Source organism: Lethenteron reissneri, chromosome 2 (genome assembly GCF_015708825.2).
Source record: "Lethenteron reissneri isolate LAM-NWPU_2019-01 chromosome 2, ASM1570882v1, whole genome shotgun sequence".
NCBI classification, from domain to species: Eukaryota; Metazoa; Chordata; class Hyperoartia; order Petromyzontiformes; family Petromyzontidae; genus Lethenteron; species Lethenteron reissneri.
Window position 1 is genome coordinate 10,593,714 of NC_083780.1, and position 24,155 is coordinate 10,617,868.

The window sequence follows — 24,155 nt, forward strand, 5'->3', positions numbered from 1 at the left end:
TCTCCGCCTCCCTCCATCCCTGCTCCTCATTCCTCTCTCCTACCTCTCTCACACTCATCTCACACTCATCTCCCGCTCCTTCCTATCCCCTGCTCTCCCACCATCCATCTTCCCTTCTTTCTCCCTCCAACTCCCCATCCTCTCCCACCATCCATCTCTCGCCCCTGCCACCCACCGCTCTTCCCTCTCTCCACCTCCCTCTCCTCCGTCTCCCCATCTCACCCATCCCTCTCGTCCTTCGCTCTCCACCCCCCCTCTACCCTCTCTCTTCCCCTCTCCTCCGTCTCCCCATCTCACACCCTCTCACCCCATCCCTCCCATATTCTCGCCCCCTCCCCGCCACCACCACCACGGCTTCTCAGTCATCCCTCCCTCTCGCTCACAGCAACAGTTCCATGGGCAACAGGATCCCGAGCAGACAGCCAGCATAGCTGGCGAGACGACACGACACACACACAGCTCGCTAGCCCCGACTGTGGGCTTAGCTCTCCCACCCTCCCTCTCTGTTTCTTCCTCCCTCTCTCACTCTCTCTCTCCTTTTCTCTCTCGCTCTCTCCTCTCCGTCTTAGCGCACGCTGTTGCTTGCTGCTCACAATACTACAACGGCATCAGCAGCATCGGCAGTTTATAGCACCAGCAGCAGCAGTAGCAGCTAAATATACAGCAGTGGCGGCAGCAGCAGCTGTAGCTAAAGCAATCGCAGCAACAGCGTTATTAACAGGAGCAGCAGCAGCAGCAGGAGGAGGAGCATCTACAGCAATAATAGCAGCGGCAATATCAGCAGCAGCGGCAGCGGCGGCGTCTGCAACAGGCGACACGGGGCGACAGCAGCAGCGAGACCATTTGCTTTGGATGTGCCAGGCCAACTATCCACATGATCAGCTCGGTGTGCGTCTCCACGTACCGGGGCCGCCCTGGGGGCAACAAGCCCTTTAGCAAGGCGGTGCTCAAGGTAAGGCGACGATTGTCATCATCATCCTCCTCCTCCGGCGTGTGCACGTGCAGCACTTGCCCCCAAACCGTCTGCGAAGGCTATACGGGGGATCTTTGTCTTTGTACGCGTGCGTGCGTGAGTGGCATTCATAGGTGGTGGGCTCGCTAACGGCACTTGGCCCCAACAGTATGTTAAGGCTATACGGGGGATCTTTGTCTTTGTGCGTGTACGTGCGTGAGTGGTGCGCTCGCTTACTGCACTTGCCCCCGCAGTCTGTTAAAGGCTACACGGGGGATCTTTGTCTTTGTACGTGTGTGAGTGGCCTTCATAGGTGGTGCGCTCGCTAACAGCACTTGCCCCCACAGTCTGCTAAAGGCTATACGGGGGATCTTTGTCTTTGGGGGTAGCGGTAGTGTAGCGGTTAGCGCGCTGCGCTCCGTAAGCCGGACACCCGAGTTCGATTCCTCGGTCCTGGGCGTCCCCTAGGTCGACTCAGCCTCAAACGAGTACCTGACGTGGTGTGTAAACGGTAGCATTGGGGGAGACAAAGGCGGCCGGGCGTGGCGCTGGCCACCCACCCACCCCCACCTCGTGTGCCGTGCCGGCCTTCATAGGTGCTCGCTAGCAGCACTTGCCCCAACAGTCTGTTGCAGGCTACACGGTGGGATCTTTGCGAATGGAAATGCTTATTATGCGTGGCCATGTGAGTGTGTGCATGGAAATGCGTGAGTGTTGTGTGCGTGTGTGCTAATATGCCTGTACGCGTTGTTGTGTTTGCGTCGTAAGGAGGAAGGGACGCTCAGCGCATTGTAGTCAATTAGCGCACTGCGCTAAGAATTCAATTCCCGGCTAACATCCGGGGCGATTATCCTGAGCTCGTCATGAGCGGCCCCATCCGCTCGGTCGACGGAGTACCTGTTGCAATTGTGCAAACATTAGCGCTGGGAAGACAAAGGCGGCCGGGCGTGGTGCTAACAACACCACCCTCCCCCCCGCCTTGTGCGCCGTGCCGGCCTTCGTATGGGCTCGCTAACAACCCTTGGCCCCCGGCAATCTGTTGCAGGCGAGACCGCAGTTGCGCAGTGCACGACCTCGGATCGCTGGGTTCAATTTGCCGAGCCCGGCTCACGGCGGTGGCGAATAATCTGAACCGCTCGTGGGCCTCCCCTAGGTCGACTCGGCCTTAAATCAGGGCCCGAGGGAGATAAAGGCGGCCGGGCGTGGAGCTGACAATGTCCATGGCCGACGTGAATAGGTTCTCGCAAGCAGCCCTTTGTATGGGTGTACTGTGTGTGTCTGTGAATATTGTACATGTATGTTGTGCAACATGTAACACTACGTGGATGTGTCTGCCATGTATGTGTGTGCGCGCGTGTGCACGTGTTGTGGGGAGAGCGGTTCGCGCTACGCTGCGCTACGAACCCTGTGACCGGAGTTCGATTCGCGCTCACGGTGACCAAAACTAGTGACGATTCATCTGAACCGGTCATGGACCTCCCCTGGGTCGACTCAGCCTCAAATGAATACCTGTTGCCGTGTGTAAACATCGCCACCGGGGGAGACAAACGCGACCCAGCGTGGTGCTGGTCACCCACCCCCTCGTGTGCCGTTCCGGCCTTCATAGGTGCTCGCTAACAGCACTTGCCCCAACAGTCTGTTATTGGCTACACGGGGGATCTTTGTCTTTGTATGCGCTAGTACACCGAGCCTGGCACGAAGCGCTGTTGTGACGTCACCGTCGCTTACTGACGAATGGCGACTGATTGCAAGCACGCGCACAACGCACACACACACACGTGCACACACGTGCACACGCACGTACACACGTGTGCACGTGTGTGTGTGCGTGATCTGTGTAATGCATTTGGGGAGCGGTAGGGTCAGCGGTTAGCGCAACGCTGCCCTACGAACCCAGCGGACCCGAGTTCGATTCCCGCTCACGGCCACCAACACCGAGCGACGATTCTCTGAACCGGTCATGGGCATCCCCCCCACCCCCGCTCTAGGTCAACTCAGCCTCAAATGAGTACCTGGCGCGGTGTGTAAACATCGCCACCGGGGAGACAAAGGCGGTCGGGCGTGGTGTTACGCCACCCACCCCCTCGTGTACCGTGCCCGGCCTTCACAGCAGCACGCTAGCAGCACTTGCCCCAAAAGGTTTGTTGAGGCTATACCGGGGCGGTGGAATCTTTGTCTTGTCCCTGCGTAATGCACGCGCACACCGCTTATGTCCGTGTGTAATTATAGCCCTGACCCCCCCCCCCAGCATCCCCCCACCCCCCATGGTGGAGCCCCCCCCCCCCGCCACCACCAGCCCCCCCCCCCCCACTCACGACACCTGCAGCCCCCCCTCCCCCCCCAGCCAATCTCCGGTCAATGCGAACGCTGGGAACAGGCTCCTATTGGTTGTTGTTGTTATATCACCACACCAGCAAGCCCGCAATGTCCGTCCGCCCCTCCAGGCAGGCAGCCAGCCCGCCAGCCAGCCAGCAAAACTTTTTCTCGAATTCAGCTCAATCAAGCGCAAGGGCAGAATTGTAATCGGCTAAAATGTCTTGCCAGGGTCACTCGAGAGCCCCGTTCCACCGCTGGAGTTCAAACCCAGGGGGTCGGTGGTGGCTGACGCCTGCGGTGCTCTGAACTTGCGAGTGACCTCACCCCCCAGTCCGACGCAGGTTGCAATGGACAGCGGATTTCTGTGCCGATACACGGGGGGCCCCGGGGTGAAGGGAGGGAGCGTGGGTGGGGAAGGTTGGGGGGGGGGGAAAGGTGGGGGGGGGGAAAGGTGGGGGGAGAAGGTAGGGGGGGAGGTTGGGGGGGGGGAAAGGTGGGGGGGGGAGGTGGGGGGGGGGAAAGGTGGGGGGGGGGAGGTGGGGGGGGAAGGTGGGAGAGGGAAGGTGGGGGGGGAGGTGGGGGGGGAGGTAGGGTGGGAAAGGTGGGTGGGGAAAGGTGGGGGGGGGGAAGGTGGGGGGGAGGTGGGGGGGGGGAAGGTGGGGGGGGAGGTGGGGGGGAAGTTGGGGGGAAAGGTGAGGGGGGAAAAGGTGGGTGGGGAAAGGTGGGGGGGGAGGTGGGGGGGGGGGAAGGTGGTGGGGGGAGGTCGGGGGGAAGGTGGGGAGGGGGGAAAGGTGAGGGGGGGGCGTGACTTCAGCACGCACGACACCACCCCTGATTCAACGCTGCGTGATGCGGGTGACGTCATCGCGCGGTATGTTGCGCGGTGACGTCACGGCCGCGCACGTGCCACACGCGCGCGCGGGACCAGCGAGCAAAACTTGTTTTCAATTAATAGTTTTTTTTAGTTCGATTGCGTTTTCTAATTTGTGTAGTATCATGATGACGATGCATCGTATGAGTTTATGATCATGCGTTCGTTATTGCGTATGGGGCCGTACATTAATGACGTCACGCACCTGGGGGGTGGGGGTCAGACGTTTGTGACGATGTGTGACGAGGGGGGGGGGGGTGAGAAATATGACGTCACATCAAAATGCGCAACTTTAAATAAATATATAACTGTTCTAACAACACTAATTGTTATAACAACACTCCTACAACATCAGAGTGCAGCGCCACATTAAATACGCACTACAATGACAATAGTTGAAAGCGATTTGAAGCATGTTTTATTTTCCAAATGGAAATATGGTTTGGGGGGGGGGCAGAGCTTTGTGACGTCATATTTGAGAGGGGGGGGGGTCTGAAAATCGCGTGACGTCATTTATGGACGGCCCCTATGTGTGTACGTGAGTGTGTATGTGCCTATGCCTTGGTGTGTGTGTGTGATATCCATCATCATGACGATTCCGTATGTTTACCCAGGCAAGCCTGTTTCTCACTCAGATGGGTCCTGTTACATTTGAGATGTTCAGCTGTGAATGGAAAGCTTGGCTCCGTGTGAAAACCCAACATACATACATACTCTTAGGTTTTTTCGGTAAAGTCACGTAGGTAAAAAAATAAAAATTAATCAAAGTAAAATAAAATAAAAATCACGACGTTTCGGAGGCAACACAAGCTTCCGTCTTCAGGTGGAACCGTCACAGCCACGACAGCTGTATCACGTAAATGAGAGATTACAAGAGCTACCACTCCGTTTATATATAATGGTTGAAGAGGGGAAGGGCCAAGTACTGCACACTTTTTATTAATATACATACGCTGGGACAACACGCTCAAATATCCGCACAGACAGATTCAATAATCCATTGATCTAATGGCACCTGCCAACCGACCATATCTCTGTCCTGATTATGATCTTTTTATCACAGCAGCAGCAATGGTAATAATAATGGTTCTGAGGATAATGACACTGGTGGTGGTGGTGGTAGTGATGATGATGATGATGTTACAAAAATGTGGTGATAATGAAATGGATTCAAGGATCAATTCGCTGTTGCTTCCACCTCCTGGATGGGCAGTCGCCCATTCGAGACAGGCTGAGGCCTGCATCCGAAACGGTCCTGGGCCTCCCCTAGGTCGATTCGGCCTCGAATTAGTACCTGACGCAGTGTATAGAACGGCAGCATTGGTGAGACAAAGGCGGCCGGGCGTGGTGATGATGGCCACCCCACGGCCGGTCTTCGTAGGACCTCGCTAACAGCACTTGCACCGAAAAGTTTCCGTTTAGGCTTTAAGGGGCCGTTCATAAATGACGTCACGCACCTAGGGGAGGGGTCAAACATTTGTGACGATGTGTGACGAGGGGGGGGTTGAGAAATGTGAGTGTGGGTCATTGTACAGTGTAGGTGTGGGTCGTTGTACAGTGCAGGTGTGGGTCGTTGTACAGTGTAGGTGTGAGTGTTGTACAGTGTAGGTGTGTGTTGTTGTACAGTGTGGGTGTGGGTCGTTGTACAGTGTAGGTGGGGGCCGTTGTACAGTGTAGGTGTGAGTGTTGTACAGTGTAGGTGTGTGTTGTTGTACAGTGTGGGTGTGGGTCGTTGTACAGTGTAGGTGGGGGCCGTTGTACAGTGTAGGTGTGTGTTGTTGTACAGTGTGGGTCGTTGTACAGTGTGGGTGTGGGTCGTTGTACAGTGTGGGTCTTTGTACAGTAGGTGTGGGCCGTTGTACAGTGTAGGTGTGTATTGTACAGTGTAGGTCTGTGTGTTGTACAGTGCAGGTGTGGGACGGTGTACAGTGTAGGGGTGGGTCGGTGTACAGTGTAGGTGTGGTTCGTTGTAGAGTGTAGGTGTGGGTCGTTGTACAGTGTAGGTATGGGTCGTTGTACAGTGTGGGTCGTTGTACAGTGTAGGTATGGGTCGTTGTACAGTGTAGGCTGTCACTGCTGGATTATAATGGCCTACATTTGACAATGTGATGACCGGTGATTGATCGCTGCCGGCACCTTTATTTCAGAAATTATGTTGACATCCCGGTCCAGATTTTGTTTGATTCCGTCTTCACTCTGGTGTTGTGTACGATGTTGCGTGTGATGTGCGTGGTACTGTGTGTGGTGGTGTGGTGTTGTGGTGGTGTGGTGGTATGGTGTTGTGGTGGTATGGTGGTGTGGTGGTATGGTGGTGTGGTGGTATGGTGGTATGGTGGGGTGGTGGTATGGTGGGGTGGTGGTATGGTGGTGTGGTGGGGCACTGGTTAGTGGTGACGCAGTGACCTTGCGACCCGAGTTCAATTCTCGCTCACGACCAATAACAGTGGCGAATATTTGAACCGGTCCTGGGCCTTCCCTAAGTCGACTCAGCCTTAAATGAGTACCCAGAGCAGTGTGTAAACATCAACACTATGGAGACAAAGGCGGCCGGTCAAGGTGCTGGTAACACTCCCCCGGCCTTTATAGGTGCTGCTCGCTAACAGCACGTTCCCTAACAGCCTCTTAAAGGTCATATGGTTGAACTTTGCGTTTGCTGTTAGTGTGTTGGTGTGTCAAGATCGGCCTCTGTGGAGGAGGCTCGTGAAGGACGCTACTGGGCAGTTGGAGGCAGTCGCCATCCAGCAACAACGGAGGGCGGAGGAGCGACGCTCACAACAACGAGCGGAGCGCCGGGTGGCTAAAGCACAGCAAGTTGGCACAGTAGGGGGCACAGGTGGTGCATCAGCCAGTCATCTCGGTCATCTCAGTCAGTCGACCCGTGGCACCTGCTGGGTCTGCCCCGTGACCTCCTGCCAGCGGGCGTTCGACACTTCACGTGGTAGCCTCAAGGTGCACATGGCCTGGCACAAGCGTCGTGGTGACGTCACCGCCACTTAGTGGCGAATGGAGGTTGTTGTTGTGTTTGGTGTGTGTGTGCTCGCTTCTAGCACTTGCCCCAACAGTCTGTTAAGGCTATATGGGGGGTTTTTTTCTTTTGACGTGTCTGTCTTTGTCCTTTTTGGTCTGCGTAGCAGTTAGCGCGCTGCGCTACGAACCCGGCGACCCGGGTTCGATTTCCGCTCAAGGTCAACACCAGTGACGATTACCTGAACCGTTCCTGGGCCTCCCCTAGGTGGACTCAGCCTCAAATGAGTAACTAGTGCAGTGTGTAAACATCGCCACTTGGGAGACAAAGGCGGCAAAGTATTGGCCACTCGCCCTCTCATGTGCCGTGTCGGCCTTCACAGGTGTTCGCTAACAGCACTTGCCCCAGCGGTCTCATAAGGCTAAACAGGGGGATCTTTGTCTTTATGGTGTACTAACACGTGCGTTAGGGTTGCCAGACGTACCTAAGAACAGTCTTAGGATTTCGATTTAAAGCTTTCGTGACTGCAGGGATTCATCTTCTTGGTTCTTTCGGTAAAGTCACGTAGAATGGAAATAATAAAATAATAAAATAAAACATAAGAAAATATTATAATATATTAAAATAATAATGATTTTTCTTATGTTTAATTTTTATAATTTTATTATTTCCATTCTACGTGACTTTACCGAAAGAACCAAGAAGATGAGTCTTAGGACTACTATGGATAGGCGTACCTTGTAGTTTTGTGGTAGTGCCGTACACCGATCATCCCTAACTCCAAACCAGCCCCTAGCATTGTTCTGGAAAATGTCGCGTTAAAAATCAAGACGTGACGATCACATTGGCGATGATGATGTTGGCGGTGACGTTGATTGCTGATGTCACAGATGATGATTGTGCTATTCGATAGCTGTGGTATTGACGAGTTGGTGGTAGTGGTACCCTGAGTGGTCCCCCCTCTTTAAGAGGGAGGACCGCTGCACCACCGCTCCCTGCGCATGAGGCATCACATGCATTATTACATACCATTTGCCACTAAGTGGCGGTGATGTCACCACGGCGCTTGTGCCAGGCTAAGTGAACTTTAAGGACACGCGAATTGTTGAACGCCTGCTGGCAGGAGGTCACGGGTCAGACCCAGCAGGTGCCATGGGGTGACTGACTGAGATGACTGGCCGATGCACAACCTGTGACCCCTGCTGTGCCAACTTGCTGTGTTTTAACTGCCCGGTGCTCCGCTCGTTGTTGTGGGCGTCGCTCCTCTGCCCTTTTTTGTTGCCGGAGGGCGACTGCATCCAACTGCCCAGAAGCAGCAGCAGCAGCGTCCTTCACGAGCCTCCTCCACAGAGGCCGATCTTGACACCGCTGGTTCCAATCATCGGCAAGTCCACTCAACGACACATCTTCACATCACTCCATCTCTTCTCTAGCCCGTGTCGCGCCAGTTTAGCAGCCTCTTACCGGCCGAACATAAGCTGTTTAGGCATGCGGTGGCTGGGCATGTGGGCTACATGACCCAGCCAACGCAGCCTTGCCTGCCACATTCATACATACGCACTCACATGCATCCGTGTACATGCATCCACGCACTCCACCGGAGTGGTCAAATCCATCCTGTGTCAATTGAAACGCTAATTGGCAAATACGAATGTAATTGTTTGTGGGAGGGCTAATCTGCTTGGAAGAGAAGGCCGATTCGCGTCGCGATGCCTTGATCGCGAGATTGAATGGAGCGCAGGGGAGGGGATTGCGTGTGCGTGTGTGCGCGTGCGTGTGGGGAGCGGTGACGCAGCGGTTAGCGCGTTGGGCTGCGAACCCTGGCGACCCGAGTTCGATTCCTGCTCCGGGCCACCAACATCAGTGACGGTTTTCTGAACCAGTCCTGGGCCTCCCCTAGGTCGACTCAGCGCTCAAATGAGTACCTGGTATGGTGAATTAACATCGCCACGTGGGGATACAAAGGCGGTCGGGCGTGGCGATGTACACCCACCTCCCTCGTGTGCCGTGCCGGCCTTCATAGGTGCTACTTGCGAACAGCACTTGCCCCAACAGTCTGTGAAGGCTACACGGGGGGGGGCGGGGGGGGATCTTTGTCGTTGTAAGCCCATCATTCATTTGTCTCGTCCCATAATAATAACGTTTAGATTGTACAGCGTTACATTTCAGAGGGTAATTCTCGTATTCATATTTGTCTTGAGCTGAGATGAATTGTGCTGCCACGGATAACGATTGCAACGCCTCTGTGCTGCACGTTGTGACTCAGGGGGGGTCCCGTCCGACGGATTGTCTTTGTGCGTGGCCGCTGGCTGGCGGTCGTGCTGATGACTTTAAGGATGACAGGCGGTGGCTACGGATAATGAAGATATACTGCGCCGGACAGACAGGCAGTCAGACACGCAGACACCTGGGGGTGGAGTGACAGACGGACGTTGTGAATGCATCGATTCAGGCAAAACATCGGACATCACGGAGCCACCTACGAACGTCAAAACAAACCGAAGGCAAAACACTCGTTGACGCAATTACGCTAAACATTCCGCTGATGCAGGACCCTGCTGAAAAACACACACGAGGCTGATTGAGGCTATAGCTGGACAAAGAACTTGATAGTAATAGGTTTTTACCCTTTCAACTGGTACAAAAAACTGACACCTTTATACAAGGGATCATGTTTGCAATAACCACAACACAAGCAGTCAAAATGCAAACAAAAAGAAACAACTCTGATAATGTATGCACTGTCCTTGAAGTTGATTGGTCCACATCCGAGACAGCTTTTCTTGGAGCCTAGTCTCCATTGGTGTTGGACCAGATGACGCCAAAAGGCGTACAACTCAAAAACAGCACACTATTAGAGTATTGAGAGCTCGGGGTAAGCATTTACACTATGAGACCTCCTTTACCAGTGGCAAAATATAGTAATAGGTTTTTACCCTTTCAACTGCATTTTGACTGATTGTGTTGTTGTTATTGCAAACATGATCCCTTGTATAAAGGTGTCAGTTTTTGTATCAGTGGAAAGGGTAAAAACCTATTACTATATTTTGCCACTGGTAAAGGAGGTCTCATAAAGAACTTGATGTATAGCGGTCATATTCAGTAATTGTATAAATACAGGAGATTCATGTTATTCTCGTTTTTTTTTAAATCCCCATAGACATCGGTGAAAATATTTCACCCGGACTATCCAATGAGATGGGAGCGTCTCGTTTGCAAGAGTGTCGAGACACCTGCTGGTCTCGATTGTACGCTCATTGAAGGCGCTGGCCAACCATCACAATAGGGGTCCTCAGAGCTTGGGCAATCGTTGGTAGCGCCGTGCAAATTCCACGGCACTTTGAGATGCGATTTGCGCGAGCGAGGCGTGGCCACATCGCAACAAAGACACGCGCGGCCAGGGGTTACAGGGTTTAGCTGAACCCTGTTTTATTTTTTCAAATGGGTTTGGCGAATTCATTTTAAGAGCATTTCTGAGGGAGGGAGGGAGGGAGGGAGAGAGGAGAGAGATGAATGGATGGGATGGCGACGGATGTATGGAGGGTTGGAGAGATGGAGATGGGGAGGGAGGCAGAGATTGAGGCACGTCAAAGAGGGATAGTTAGAGGAAGGGGAATGACGAACTAAATATTAACGGGCTATTTTTATTTTACAAGGTGAGGCCCACTGAGCCATGCAGCTATTTTTCAGAAGTGACCTGGCCACAAACGATTGCTCAACGAAGTGGCCTTATCACGTGGACATTTATAGCAGCCAAAATGCTCTCAAACGGGTGATGTTGATTTTAAATGTGGAGGGAAAAACCGGAGGACAAAAATCCACACGACCACGTGGAGAGAGACACACAAACTCCAAATATACTGCAGCAGGCATCGTCAGGGCCGGGATCAAACCCACGACTCCCTGTATACCAGGCGAGGTAGTTAACATCTCCTAGCCATCGTGATGATGATAGAGAGATACGCAAACTCCAAATATACTGCAGCAGGCATCGTCAGGGTCGGGATCGAACCCACGACTCCCTGTATACCAGGCGAGGTAGTTAACATCTCCTAGCCACCGTGCTGATGATAGAGAGACACGCAAACTCCAAATATACAGCAGCAGGCATCGTCAGGGCCGGGATCAAACCCACGACTCCCTGTATACCAGGCGAGGTAGTTAACATCTCCTAGCCATCGTGATGATGATAGAGAGATACGCAAACTCCAAATATACTGCAGCAGGCATCGTCAGGGTCGGGATCGAACCCACGACTCCCTGTATACCAGGCGAGGTAGTTAACATCTCCTAGCCACCGTGCTGATGATAGAGAGACACGCAAACTCCAAATATACAGCAGCAGGCATCGTCAGGGTCGGGATCGAACCCACGACTTTCTGTATACCAGGCGAGGTAGTTAACATCTCCTAGCAACCGTGATGACGATAGAGAGACACGCAAACTCCAAATATACAGCAGCAGGCATCGTCAGGGTCGGGATCGAACCCACGACTTCCTGTATACCAGGCGAGGTAGTTAACATCTCCTAGCCACCGTGATGATGATGAGAGAGAGAGACACGCAAACTCCAAATATACAGCAGCAGGCATCAGGGGCCGGTATCGAACCCACGACTTCCTGTATACCATGCGAGGTAGTTAACATCTCCTAGCCACCGTTATGATGATAGAGAGAGAGACGCGCAAACTCCAAATATACTGCACCAGGCATCGTCAGGGTCGGGATCGGGATCGAACCCACGACTTCCTGTATACCATGCGAGGTAGTTAACATCTCCTAGCCACCGTTATGATGATAGAGAGAGAGACACGCAAACTCCAAATATACAGCAGCAGGCATCGTCAGGGTCGGGATCGAACCCACGACTTCCTGTATACCATGCGAGGTAGTTAACATCTCCTAGCCACCGTTATGATGATAGAGAGAGAGACGCGCAAACTCCAATATACTGCACCAGGCATCGTCAGGGTCGGGATCGGGATCGAACCCACGACTTCCTGTATACCAGGCGAGGTAGTTAACATCTCCTAGCCACTCAGTGTGAGTGAAAAGCCAGGGGGTGTAGAGGCGAGGTCGAAGACATGGGGGGGGGGGGGGTCAGGGAGACTATGAGGAGGGAGAAGAAGAGGGGGGGGGGGGGGGGAGACAGGAGTTGGAGAGCCCTGGAGCGGAGTGTAGCGGGACGTCTGTAAAGTTGTCTCTGCGAGTTAGCGTCATCGTTACGCAAGAGCAGAGATGGAGGGGAAACTTGCCCAAAGGCTCTCTGCCCCGTTGCAGAGCTGCGTAGAGGAGGGACTGCGATGGAGGGTGCTGCTACGTTGTGACTGCAAATCGCTTTGCCCCAAAATGGAAGCCTCCTACTACTGATGCTGAATATTAGAACCGGAACTTCACGGCACTCCGTCAATCGTAACAACATGGCGCGTGGCTTTGGAAGGACAGATATGAAACACGGGTGGGCTTTCGTTACCAATATTACGATTCAATATTTAGGTTTTTTTCCGGGTGGTGGGGGGGGGTTCAGATCTCGCAAGAAAAACACATTCCTGCGGAGGGAGCTGGTAGGAACGTTGGGTTGCTCGGTCAATGGCCTGCAGGGTCAACGGCGGCGTGGTGTATTCCGCAAATATGCCCGACTGTGAGGGCGGGCACAAGCCGGCGTGAGTAGGTTAAACGTTGAGTTTTATAAGGGCACCACGGGGTGACCAGCCGCTCCCCACCCAGCCCCACCACTCCCACCCCCCACCCCAGCCCCTCCCTCCCCACCCAGACCCTCCCCACCCAGCCCCTCCCTCCCCTCCCCTCTCTTCTCCACCCAGCCCGACCCCTCCCATTTTTGGATGCACGACGGACGGACACAATAATCCCCTGTGGGCTGGTGGAACCAGGTGTTTCCTACCAGTACACGCGTGTCGTAATCCCCCCTTCAACCCGACGGAGTCGATGAATGAAGTTCATCACGTGACGAACAGACGTGCCAGTGCCATCACAGCGCTCAGCAGTACATCGCCGGTGCATTGAGAGCGATCCACGGCCACGCTTGACGATCCGTGCCGCTGATAGTTGCAACTAGCAGCAGCAGCGTCATCATCATCATCAACATCATCAGCAGCATTATCAGCAGTAGCAACATCATCATCAGCAGCAGCAGCATCAGCAGCAACATCAGCAGCAGCGTCGTCATCATCATCAGGCTGCTGCCGACATTGTGGCTGACGCCTGATGAAGCTGGCTGTGAACAGCAGCGGAACGCACGCGACCCATTTGCTTTCATGTTGTGAGATTCTTTCCAGAAGTACCTCCGGACAGTTTTTAAGCAATATTATAAATTTCGATGTAAAGATTTCGTGACTGCAGGGATTCATCTTCTTGGTTCTTTCGGTAAAGTCACGTAGAATGGAAATAATAAAATAATAACAATAAAACATAATATAATAATTCTCACGACGTTTCGGCCACAACCCAAGCAGCCGTCCTCAGGTGTCTTCTCGACAGACCTGTTCTTCACCTGAGGACGGCTGCTTGCGTTGTGGCCGAAACGTCGTGAGAATTGTATTTTATTATGTTTAATTTGTATATTTTATTATTTCTATTCTACGTGACTTTACCGAAAGAACCAAGAAGATGAATATTATAAATATTATACGTTTGTTGACGTGACGACTTGGGGGTCGTCCATAAATGACGTCACGCACCTGGGGGGATGGGGGGGTCAGACACTTGTGACGATGTGTGACGACGGGGGGGGGGGGGTTGAAAAATGTAACGTCACGTAAAAATGTGCAACTTTAAATAAATATAGACAACACGTTCTACTTAATTAAATAGACTTTTTAAATAAATGTTTTCTCCTAAGACATCAGAGTGCAGCGCCACATTAAATACGCACTACAATGACAATAGTTTAAAGCGATTTGAAGCATGTTTTATTTTTGGGGGGGGCAGAGCTTTGTGACGTCATATTTGAGGGGGGGGGGTCTGACTTTTTGTGACGCCGTGTGACGAGGTGGGGGGAGGGTCAAAAATTGTCCAAAATCGCGTGACGTCATTTATGGACGGCTCTTTGATGAAATTGGCCGTGTCCGTTGGAGGAGGGTGTACAACAGACATTTTACGTGCGTGATCTAACCGAGAAATCTAAATATGAATCAATAAAAAATTAACCCGTAAAAACAACGTTTTTCACTATAAATCCTTTATATGCGTGACGGCTAGAGTCCTCTCGTCCTCTGGCTTGAGATGGCTGCCACCTATGGGTCAGATAATTGCCTGCCACCATTAAGCAATTGGTAATTAAATATATATATTTTTCCTAAAATGTTGAAAATTTTGGAAAAAAAAAATTTCACGAAAATAAATTGTCACGCACAACGAGTCTGTGTGCAAAATGTCAGCTCGATTGGATCTCGGGAAGTGGGTTAAAAAACGACCGAAAGATTTGCACGGTCGTAAGCGCGCAAGCAAGCAAGCAAGTGAACTTAATATAAAGGATTTAAAAATACATCTCATCGGCGATTTTTGGGGGCATTGACCGTCTTCTCTTCTATGAAGAGGAAGCCGTTGGCAAACAAATGTCGACTATGATAGTACGCTCATATTATAAACGAGTTGTTGGGCTGGATGACCTGGGTTGAGATACCATGGAGGTAATAGAGAGGGGACAGTGGAATTCAGAGACAACGTGAGAACGTGTGATGCAGAGTACAGAGAAGGCGTGAGGATGGCAGGTGCAGAGAGACCGACTCTCTGTATGAGATTACAAGTTTTGCTGGCTGGCTGGGAGGGACGGACAGAAGCAGTAACGTCCAAAGCACGTGCGGGTTGCCCGTAGTTAACAATAACAATGTCACTTGTACCATTGGAACCGCATTTGCCAGTAAAAATATGATAATTGGTTTTTTACCCTTCTATCTGGCAACAAAACTGACACCTTTTTTTACAAGGAGTCATGTTTACATAGACCACAATACCTGCAGTCATAATGCAAACAAATAACATCACTCTGATAATGTATGCACTGTCCTTGAAGTTGATTGGTCCACACCCGAGACAGCTTTCCTTAGAGCCTAGTCTCACATGGTGTGGCACCAGATGACGCCAAAAGGCGTCACTTGTATCGTGGACATGAACAATGAGGCGGGGAGAAGCCTCGCTCGGTGTGAGTGGAGCGCCAAGCGCCAAGGGCGAGGGAGGCGAGGGGGCCCTGAAATGCCTCGGGGACGGTGGTGGCGGTGGTGGCGGTGGTGGCCTCGCGAACGGCACTTGCCCCGACGGGTCTGTTGAGGCTATGCGGGGGATCTTTGTCTTTGGTGGTGTTCGCCGCGTTCCAGACGGAGGGGGTTGCCGCAGAGACGCGGAGTCCGGTAGTGCAGCAGGGTGACGTGAGTGGTAGTGCAGCAGGGTGACGTGAGCGGTAGTGCAGCAGGGTGACGTCAGTGGTAGTGCAGCAGGGTGACGTCAGCGGTAGTGCAACAGGGTGACATCAGTGGTAGTGCAGCAGGGTGACGTGAGTGGTAGTGCAGCAGGGTGACGTGAGTGGTAGTGCAGCAGGGTGACGTCAGTGGTAGTGCAGCAGGGTGACGTCAGCGGTAGTGCAGCAGGGTGACGTCAGCGGTAGTGCAGCAGGGTGACGTGAGTGGTAGTGCAGCAGGGGTGACGTCAGTGGTAGTGCAGCAGGGTGACGTACAGCGGTAGTGCAGCAGGGTGACGTCAGCGGGTAGTGCAGCAGGGGTGACGTCAGTGGTAGTGCAGCAGGGTGGACGTCAGTGGTAGTGCAGCAGGGTGACGTGAGCGGTAGTGCAGCAGGGCGACAATCAGCGGTAGGGCAGCAGGGTGACGTGAGCGGTAGTGCAGCAGGGTTGACGTGAGTGGTAGTGCAGCAGGGTGGCGGTAGTGGTAGTGCAGCAGGGTGGCGGTAGTGGTAGTGCAGCAGGGTGACGTCAGCAGTAGTGCAGCAGGGTGACGTTAGTGGTAGTGCAGCAGGGTGACGTCAGTGGTAGTGCAGCAGGGTGACGTGAGTGGTAGTGCAGCAGGGTGACGTCAGCGGTTAGTGCAGCAGGGTGACGTCAGCGGTAGTAGTGCAGCAGGGTGACGGCAGTGGTAGTGCAGCAGGGTGACGTGAGTGGTAGTGCAGCAGGGTGACGTCAGCAGTAGTGCAGCAGGGTGACGTGGAGTGAAGAGAGATGGGGTGGACTACCGAAGGTGCAGTCGGAGAGGCAGGCGCCGGGGTTGACCATTGTGTTGAGCTGTCGCGGTGGTTTGGGCACCACTGCCACTCAGCAGCCATCACCAGCTAGCAGCCACTGTTGAAGAGACAACCACGATGCCGATGGCTTCGATATGAAAAACAAAACCCCGACGATTCTGATGATTCTGATGATTTGATGACTATGAGTGATTCTGATGATTGCAACCCAGTTGGTGAGCACTAATGACAAGGTGGCTAATCACACCCCACCATGTGCTCTTCTGCCCTCATCATTCCACCCCCTATCCCCCCCCTCCCTCCTCTTCCCCTCTCCTTACCCATCGTCATCCTCCTCTCTCACCCCCCCCCCCCCATTGTGCCCGTGGAGCAGGAGGAGGAGGCGACGGTGGCGTGCGACGAGGAGCGAGTCGTCATCACGTGGGCGGCGTGCGCCACGAGACATACCGCAGCACCCTGCGCACGCTGCCCGGCACGCGCCTCGCCCTCATGCTCGACTGCCCCCCCACGCCGCCGCCGCCACCTCATCACCATCACCATCATCCTCATCAACCATCCGCTTCACCCACCACCCTCCCCTGCACGCCCCTCTTCCCCCGAACCGCCTCTACATCCTTCGACGCCGCCTCCCGCCCTCCTCCCCGTGCCCCTCCGCTCCGTCGGCCTCGACCGTCCCCACCACCGACGCTGCAGCCGTCGCTGGCGGCGGCGGCGTCATCGGCATCATCATCGTCGTCGTCGGCCGCCGCGATCGCGATTCCGCATTCGCCGCTTCCTCCTCCACCTCCTCCGCCGCCCTCGTCGTCGGCGGCGGCGCAATCGCTGTCCGAGATGCACTTCTTCGATCGGCACCCCGGCGTGTTCGCCTACGTGCTCAACTACTACCGCACGGGCAAGCTGCACTGCCCCGCCGACGTGTGCGGCCCCCTGTTTCGAGGAGGAGCTCGCCTACTGGGCATCGACGAGACGGACGTGGAGCCCTGCTGCTGGATGAACTACCGGCAGCACCCGCGACGCCGAGGAGGCCCTGCACAGCTTCGATCTCCCCGAGGCTCGAAGCGACTCACCCGACCCTCCCGGCCGCCGACGACGACGATGACGACGGCGGCGGAGGCGGCTTTGACGACGACGGCGGTGGCGGCGGAGGAGGAGGGACGGCCTCGGGTGGAGGAGGCAAGCGGAAGGGACGTGGGCTCGTGAGCGACGCCGTCAAGACCAGGGCCTGCTGGAGACGCTGCCAGCCCAGGCTTGTGGGCGCTCTTCGAGGACCCGTACTCGTCGCGTGGGGCCCGGGTAAGGATCCACGGTGCCGGAGACGTTGCGCTCAGTTCACGGGGGAAGCTGACGGGCAGTTTGACAAGAAGTCTCTGCGGGGACCTTGGCCGATGCCACGGTTGGCCAGGATTGCGATGTGCCAGCAACGTTTTCTCAAACGATATCGGTCCGATTTTGACCTTAAAATTTTCGTGACCGCAGGGATTAATATTCTATGGTTCTCACGTAGATAGAAAAAATAATAACAATAAAATAATGGAAATAAAGTGAATAAAAATATCATGACGTTTGGATCGCAACACGTCGTGATATTTAGATTCACCTTTATTTGTATTCTTTTCTTGGTATTATTTTTTCTATCTACGTATTGAAAGAACCATAGAATGTCGGTCTGATTTCCCGAACTGAATCGGGTCATAGGGGGGCAGCGACTCCACAAGGCCGTTCCTCCATGGCGATGTGCCAGCAACATTTAATAATTTGTATTTATTTATCACATTTAAAAATATTACCTTTTACCGAATGTTACATTATTGACAGGCGTGCATATTCCTCAAAATCTACTGAGTTGAAAACCGTCAATCTGGAAGTATTTATTTATTTATCCTCACTCAGGCCCTACGGTGGTCTATAGCACAGCCTCCAACTTCACTATATCTCTGTGGCCTCTCTAATTCGCTACGAAGAAAGCCCATCGCCTGAAATGTCACGTATTTTATATATATGTAGATCCCCCCCCCCCCCCCGCGGCGAGCCACGTGTTGAAGTTTACCGGAGCCACCAAGCGGCGGTTGTGGCCCATGGGGAGTCCTCGGTGGACGTCCACACCTGGCGGGGTTGCAATCCTCGGCTGCCACGTCGCCACTGGCCTTCACCCACCCACCCACTCATCCACCCATTCACCCAACCACTCACCCGCTCACCCACCCACCCACCTACTCACCCACCTACTCACCCACCCACTCACCCACCCACCCACCCCCACACACTCACCCCCCCACCCACTCACCCACTCCACTCACCCACCCACCCCCTCCACTCACCCACCCACCCACTCACCCACTCACCCACTCACTCACTCACCCACCACTCACCCACCCCCATCCACCCACCCACTCACCCACCCCCACCCACCAACCCACTCACTCACCCACCCACCCACTCACCCACCCACCACCCACCCACTCACCCACCCACCGACTCACCCACCCACTCACTCACCCACCCACCCACTCACCCACCCACACACTCACCACTCACCCACCCACCACTCACCTACTCACCCACCACATACTCACCCACCCACTCACTCACTCACCAACCCACCCACTCAACCACCCACTCACCCACCCACTCACCCACTCACTCACCCCTCACCCACTCACCCACCCACCCACCCACTCACCCACCCACCCCTCACCCACCCACTCATCCACCACCCACTCACCCACCCACTCACCCACTCACTCACTCACTCACCCACCCACCCGTCCACTCACCCACTCACCCACCCACTCACCTACTCACCCACCCACCCACTCACCCACCCACACATTCACCCACCCCCCACACCTCACACACCCACCCACTCACCCACCCACCCACTCATCCACCCACCCCCCACTCACCCACCCACCACCCACCCACTCACCCATACTCACTCACCCACCCACCCACACTCACACACCCACCCACTCACTCACCCACCCACTTACCCACTCACCCATCCACCCACTCACCCTTTCTGGGCACACGTGTGCGCCCGAGCCGCGACAGAGTCTGCCGATTCCCGGATCGGTCTCTTAGCCATTTTCCGGACCCACAGATAATCCAACTGTCCTATGGAGGACAATCATCGTTGATCGCGAGGGGGATAGCCTCTGATGGTGAGTCTCGTCGTCAACCCTCTGAGTGAGGCGGCGTACCCGACTCATAGTTTGGACGGTGTCGCGAACCTGCACGTGTCCTCACAGTCCACGTGTGTAGCATTGCAACAATGTACAGCCCTTTATCAATGCAAAGCTGCATGTCAGACAGATGTGGCACCACGTGACGCATATGAGCACTACAAGACACAGCGGAAAGTGTAAACAAATGACGAAACGAGTGGTAGGCATATTCTTAGGTTTTTTCGGTAAAGTCACGTAGGTAAAAAATTTTAATTCATAAAAATAAAATAAAAATCACGACGTTTCGTTTTGCTCTCACTTGATACAGCTATCGTGCTGTGACTGTTCCACCTGAAGACGGAAGCTTGTGTTGCCTCCGAAACGTCGTGATTTTTATTTTACTTTATTAATGATTTTTTTTTACCTACGTGACTTTACCGAAAAAACCTAAGAATATGAATCCTTGCAGTCACGAAAGCGTCAAATCTCGAGTGGTAGACACCCACCACGGGATATCTGCCCCATGCACCGTGATGATAACGACGACGATGATGATGATACACTTTTCTCGCCACTCCACTCCCCATGTCATCTTCATCTTCGGCCACGATCAATCCGCTGCTGGATGAAGGCGAGCCGATTCTATCACTCCATCTCCTCGGCGGGCGCCATCCTGGACTCGTTCCATTCCTTGACCGCCACTCTGCGACTATGGACTGTCCGCCATCGTGCCTTCTAGCCGGTGACGCTGTCTGCTGAAGCCCCACCACTCCATAATGATAGGGGGTTTTACCCCTTTTTTCTGGCAACAAAACTGAAACCTTTTTACAAGGAATCATGTGTGCATTAACCACAATACTTGCAGTCAAAATGCAAACAAAAGACACACTCTGATAATATATGCATTGTCCTTGAAACTGATTTGTCCACACCAGAGACAGCTTTATTTTGAGCCTCGTCTCAATTGGTGCTCGACCTGATGACGCCAAAAGGCGTACAGCTCAAAGACAATGCACCCCCACTCCCTTAACCGCTAGGATGGTGTCATTAACTACGCGTGTGCTCTTGAATCCACTCGCCCGGCTTTCTAGCCCGCGAACGTAATTCCAAGCGGGCATGTTTGCCAGGGAGCTTCCCCTCTGCACGCTTTCCAGTTATTTGTTTGTTTGTTCCAGCTTTGTCGTTGATGACCGCGTATTTTTGTGTTGTTGTAAAATCGTACGCCCTGGCGGGGTGGTACGCAACTGATTCAACGAGCCCAGCGGGACGCGGGGAGAGGTCTTTCGCCACGAAGACGTCTCTCCGTCCTGCGTGCGGGATAGGGTCGGGTTCGCCGAGCGTGTCGGTCATAGAGAGATGTTTGAAGAAAAAAAAATCACTCTGCCAGTCAGATCTGACGTACGGCCAATTTGATTGTCAACGACCACAACAACAACAACAACAACAAAAACCCTTTCACGTGATTGTTGTTGTTGTTGTTGGTGTGTGTGCAATCGTTTCTGATTAGGCCGAGACAATAATTGTAATTGAATCAAGAGGTGGGCGGGGGGGGGGCTCCCTGTATTCAAATTAAATCACGAGGTTGGGGGGGGGGGATCGGGGGGGGGGGGCTCCCTGTATTCAAATTAAATCACGAGGTTGGGGGGGGGATCGGGGGGTGGGGGCTTCCTGTATTAAAACCCAGAATGCCACTAATGTTGGCGTGAGCTGCCACTGCTCAGGTCTCTCGTGAGCACGTGTCATCTGCATATAAAGACAAAGATCCCCCCCCCCCGTACAGGCTTGAACAGGCTTTTCTGGGGCAAGTGCCAGACCCGGCTACCATGGCGTTGACTGACTGAGACGATTGGCAGATGCACCACCTGGGTTCCCTACTGCGCCAACTCGCTGCGTTTTAGCCGCCCGGCGCTCCGCTCGATGCGGTGAGCGTCTCTCCTCCCCCCCCATTGTTTCTGGACGGCGACTGCCTCCAACTGCCGGTCGCGTCCTTCACGAGCCTCTTCCACATAGGCCGATCTTGACACCGCTTGTATGTACGTACGTATAACTTATTTCGCACCGTACGCAGCTAATCAGAGGTGCCCGCGATCGGTAGGTCCACTCAGCTCCACATCTCGCCGGGGCACATCAGCCCAACATCCTCCCCGGCCTGTGCCATGCCCGTTCACCCTCTCCATCTGGCCATACCGAGAGATGCGCGCGCGCACACACACACATCGGCGCGCGCGCACACATCGGCGCACACACACACACACATCGGCGCACACACACACATCGGCGCACACACACACACACATCGGCGCGCGCGCACACACACACACATCGGCGCACACACACACACACATCAGCGCGCGCACACACACACACATCGGTGCACACACACACATCAGCGCGCGCGCACACACACACATATCGGCGCGCGCGCACACACACATCGGCGCACACACACACACACATCGGCGCACGCACACACACACACATATCGGCGCGCACACACACACACATCGGCGCACACACACACACATCGGCGCGCGCGCACACACACACATCGGCGCACGCACACACACACACATCGGCGCACGCACACACACACATCGGCGCGCGCGCACACACACACACATCGGCGCACGCACACACACACATCGGCGCACGCACACACACACATCGGCGCGCGCGTACACACACACACATCGGCGCGCGCGCACACACACACATCGGCGCGCGCACTAACACACACACACATCGGCGCACACACACACACATCGGCGCGCGCGCACACACACACATCGGCGCGCGCACTAACACACACATCGGCGCACGCACCCACACACATCGGCGCACGCACACACACATCGGCGCACACACACACACACATCGGCGCGCGCGCACACACACATCGGCGCGCACACGCACGGGCACGCGACCACTGCGTATAACACTAAACTGTGTGCGCATCGTGAGAATGTATATGTGCATTGCGAGTTCGAAATTGATTGTACCACGAGCCCATTCTTACCGCGCGTTGTTTGAACAAACGTAAAACTACCCCGCTTCCGACGGCGCCTCGGAGCCACAGCGGAGTAAAGGTCGAGGCTGTTTATTTTTTTCGTCTTTTCTAAAGCCGCCACCTGTGCGCGCCGATCTCGTTGCACCGGCCACCAAAGTTTCGAGGCGCGCTCCGGGCGCGCGGAGTTGTCTCTTGTTGACTCTCGGCTCATCGACGCCGGGGCGTCCGTGAAACGTAATCCTCGGCACGGCACCGACGACACTCACACCGGCTCTGAGCGCAAGGGAAATAAATAATAAATTCGCCTTCGCCGACACGATGAATTTCCAAAGTGTGATGTCGTCGTCCCGTCGCCAGACCACGCGGTGCTAGGCACGAGCGAACCGAGCAAACGAGCGGAGACCCAAGTGGAGTGGGGGGGGGGGGCAGCCTCATGAACAAATATGGGGGGCCATCTACGCACTGCTGGATGAAGGCCTCCTCAATCCGTCGCCATTACCGCTCCATCTCCATGGTGATGGTCTCGTCGCTCCATCTCCATGGCGATGGTCTCGCAGCTCCATCTCCATGGCGATGGTCTCATCGCTCCATCTCCATGGTGATGGTCTCATCGCTCCATCTCCATGGCGATGGTCTCATCGCTCCATCTCCATGGCGATGGTCTCGTCGCTCCATCTCCATGGTGATGGTCTCGTCGCTCCATCTCCATGGTGATGGTCTCGTCGCTCCATCTCCATGGTGATGGTCTCGCAGCTCCATCTCCATGGTGATGGTCTCATCGCTCCATCTCCATGGCGATGGTCTCATCGCTCCATCTCCATGGCGATGGTCTCATCGCTCCATCTCCATGGCGATGGTCTCGCAGCTCCATCTCCATGGTGATGGTCTCATCGCTCCATCTCCATGGCGATGGTCTCATCGCTCCATCTCCACGGCGATGGTCTCGCAGCTCCATCTCCATGGTGATGGTCTATCGCTCCATCTCCATGGCGATGGTCTCATCGCTCCATCTCCATGGCGATGGTCTCATCGCTCCATCTCCATGGCGATGGTCTCGCTCCATCTCCATGATGGTCTCATCGCTCCATCTCCATGGCGATGGTCTCATCGCTCCATCTCCATGGCGATGGTCTCGTCGCTCCATCTCCATGGTGATGGTCTCGTCGCTCCATCTCCATGGTGATGGTCTCGTCGCTCCATCTCCATGGCGATGGTCTCGCGCTCCATCTATGGTGATGGTCGTCGCTCCATCTCCATGGTGATGGTCTCATCGCTCCATCTCCATGGCGATGGTCTCAGCTCCATCTCCATGGCGATGGTCTCGCAGCTCCATCTCCATGGTGATGGTCTCATCGCTCCATCTCCATGGCGATGGTCTCATCGCTCCATCTCCACGGCGATGGTCTCGCAGCTCCATCTCCATGGTGATGGTCTCATCGCTCCATCTCCATGGCGATGGTCTCATCGCTCCATCTCCATGGCGATGGTCTCATCGCTCCATCTCCATGGCGATGGTCTCGCAGCTCCATCTCCATGGTGATGGTCTCATCGCTCCATCTCCATGGCGATGGTCTCATCGCTCCATCTCCATGGCGATGGTCTCGCAGCTCCATCTCCACGGCGATGGTCTCGTCGCTCCATCTCCATGGTGATGGTCTCATCGCTCCATCTC

General features: G+C 54.5%; 1 pseudogene; it reads left to right on the forward strand.

Annotated features, from left to right (window-relative positions):
* The first annotated feature begins 874 nt into the window (after nucleotides 1–874).
* Nucleotides 875–22,855, forward strand: LOC133341822 (potassium voltage-gated channel subfamily C member 4-like; annotated as a pseudogene).
* Nucleotides 22,856–24,155: the final 1,300 nt, after the last annotated feature.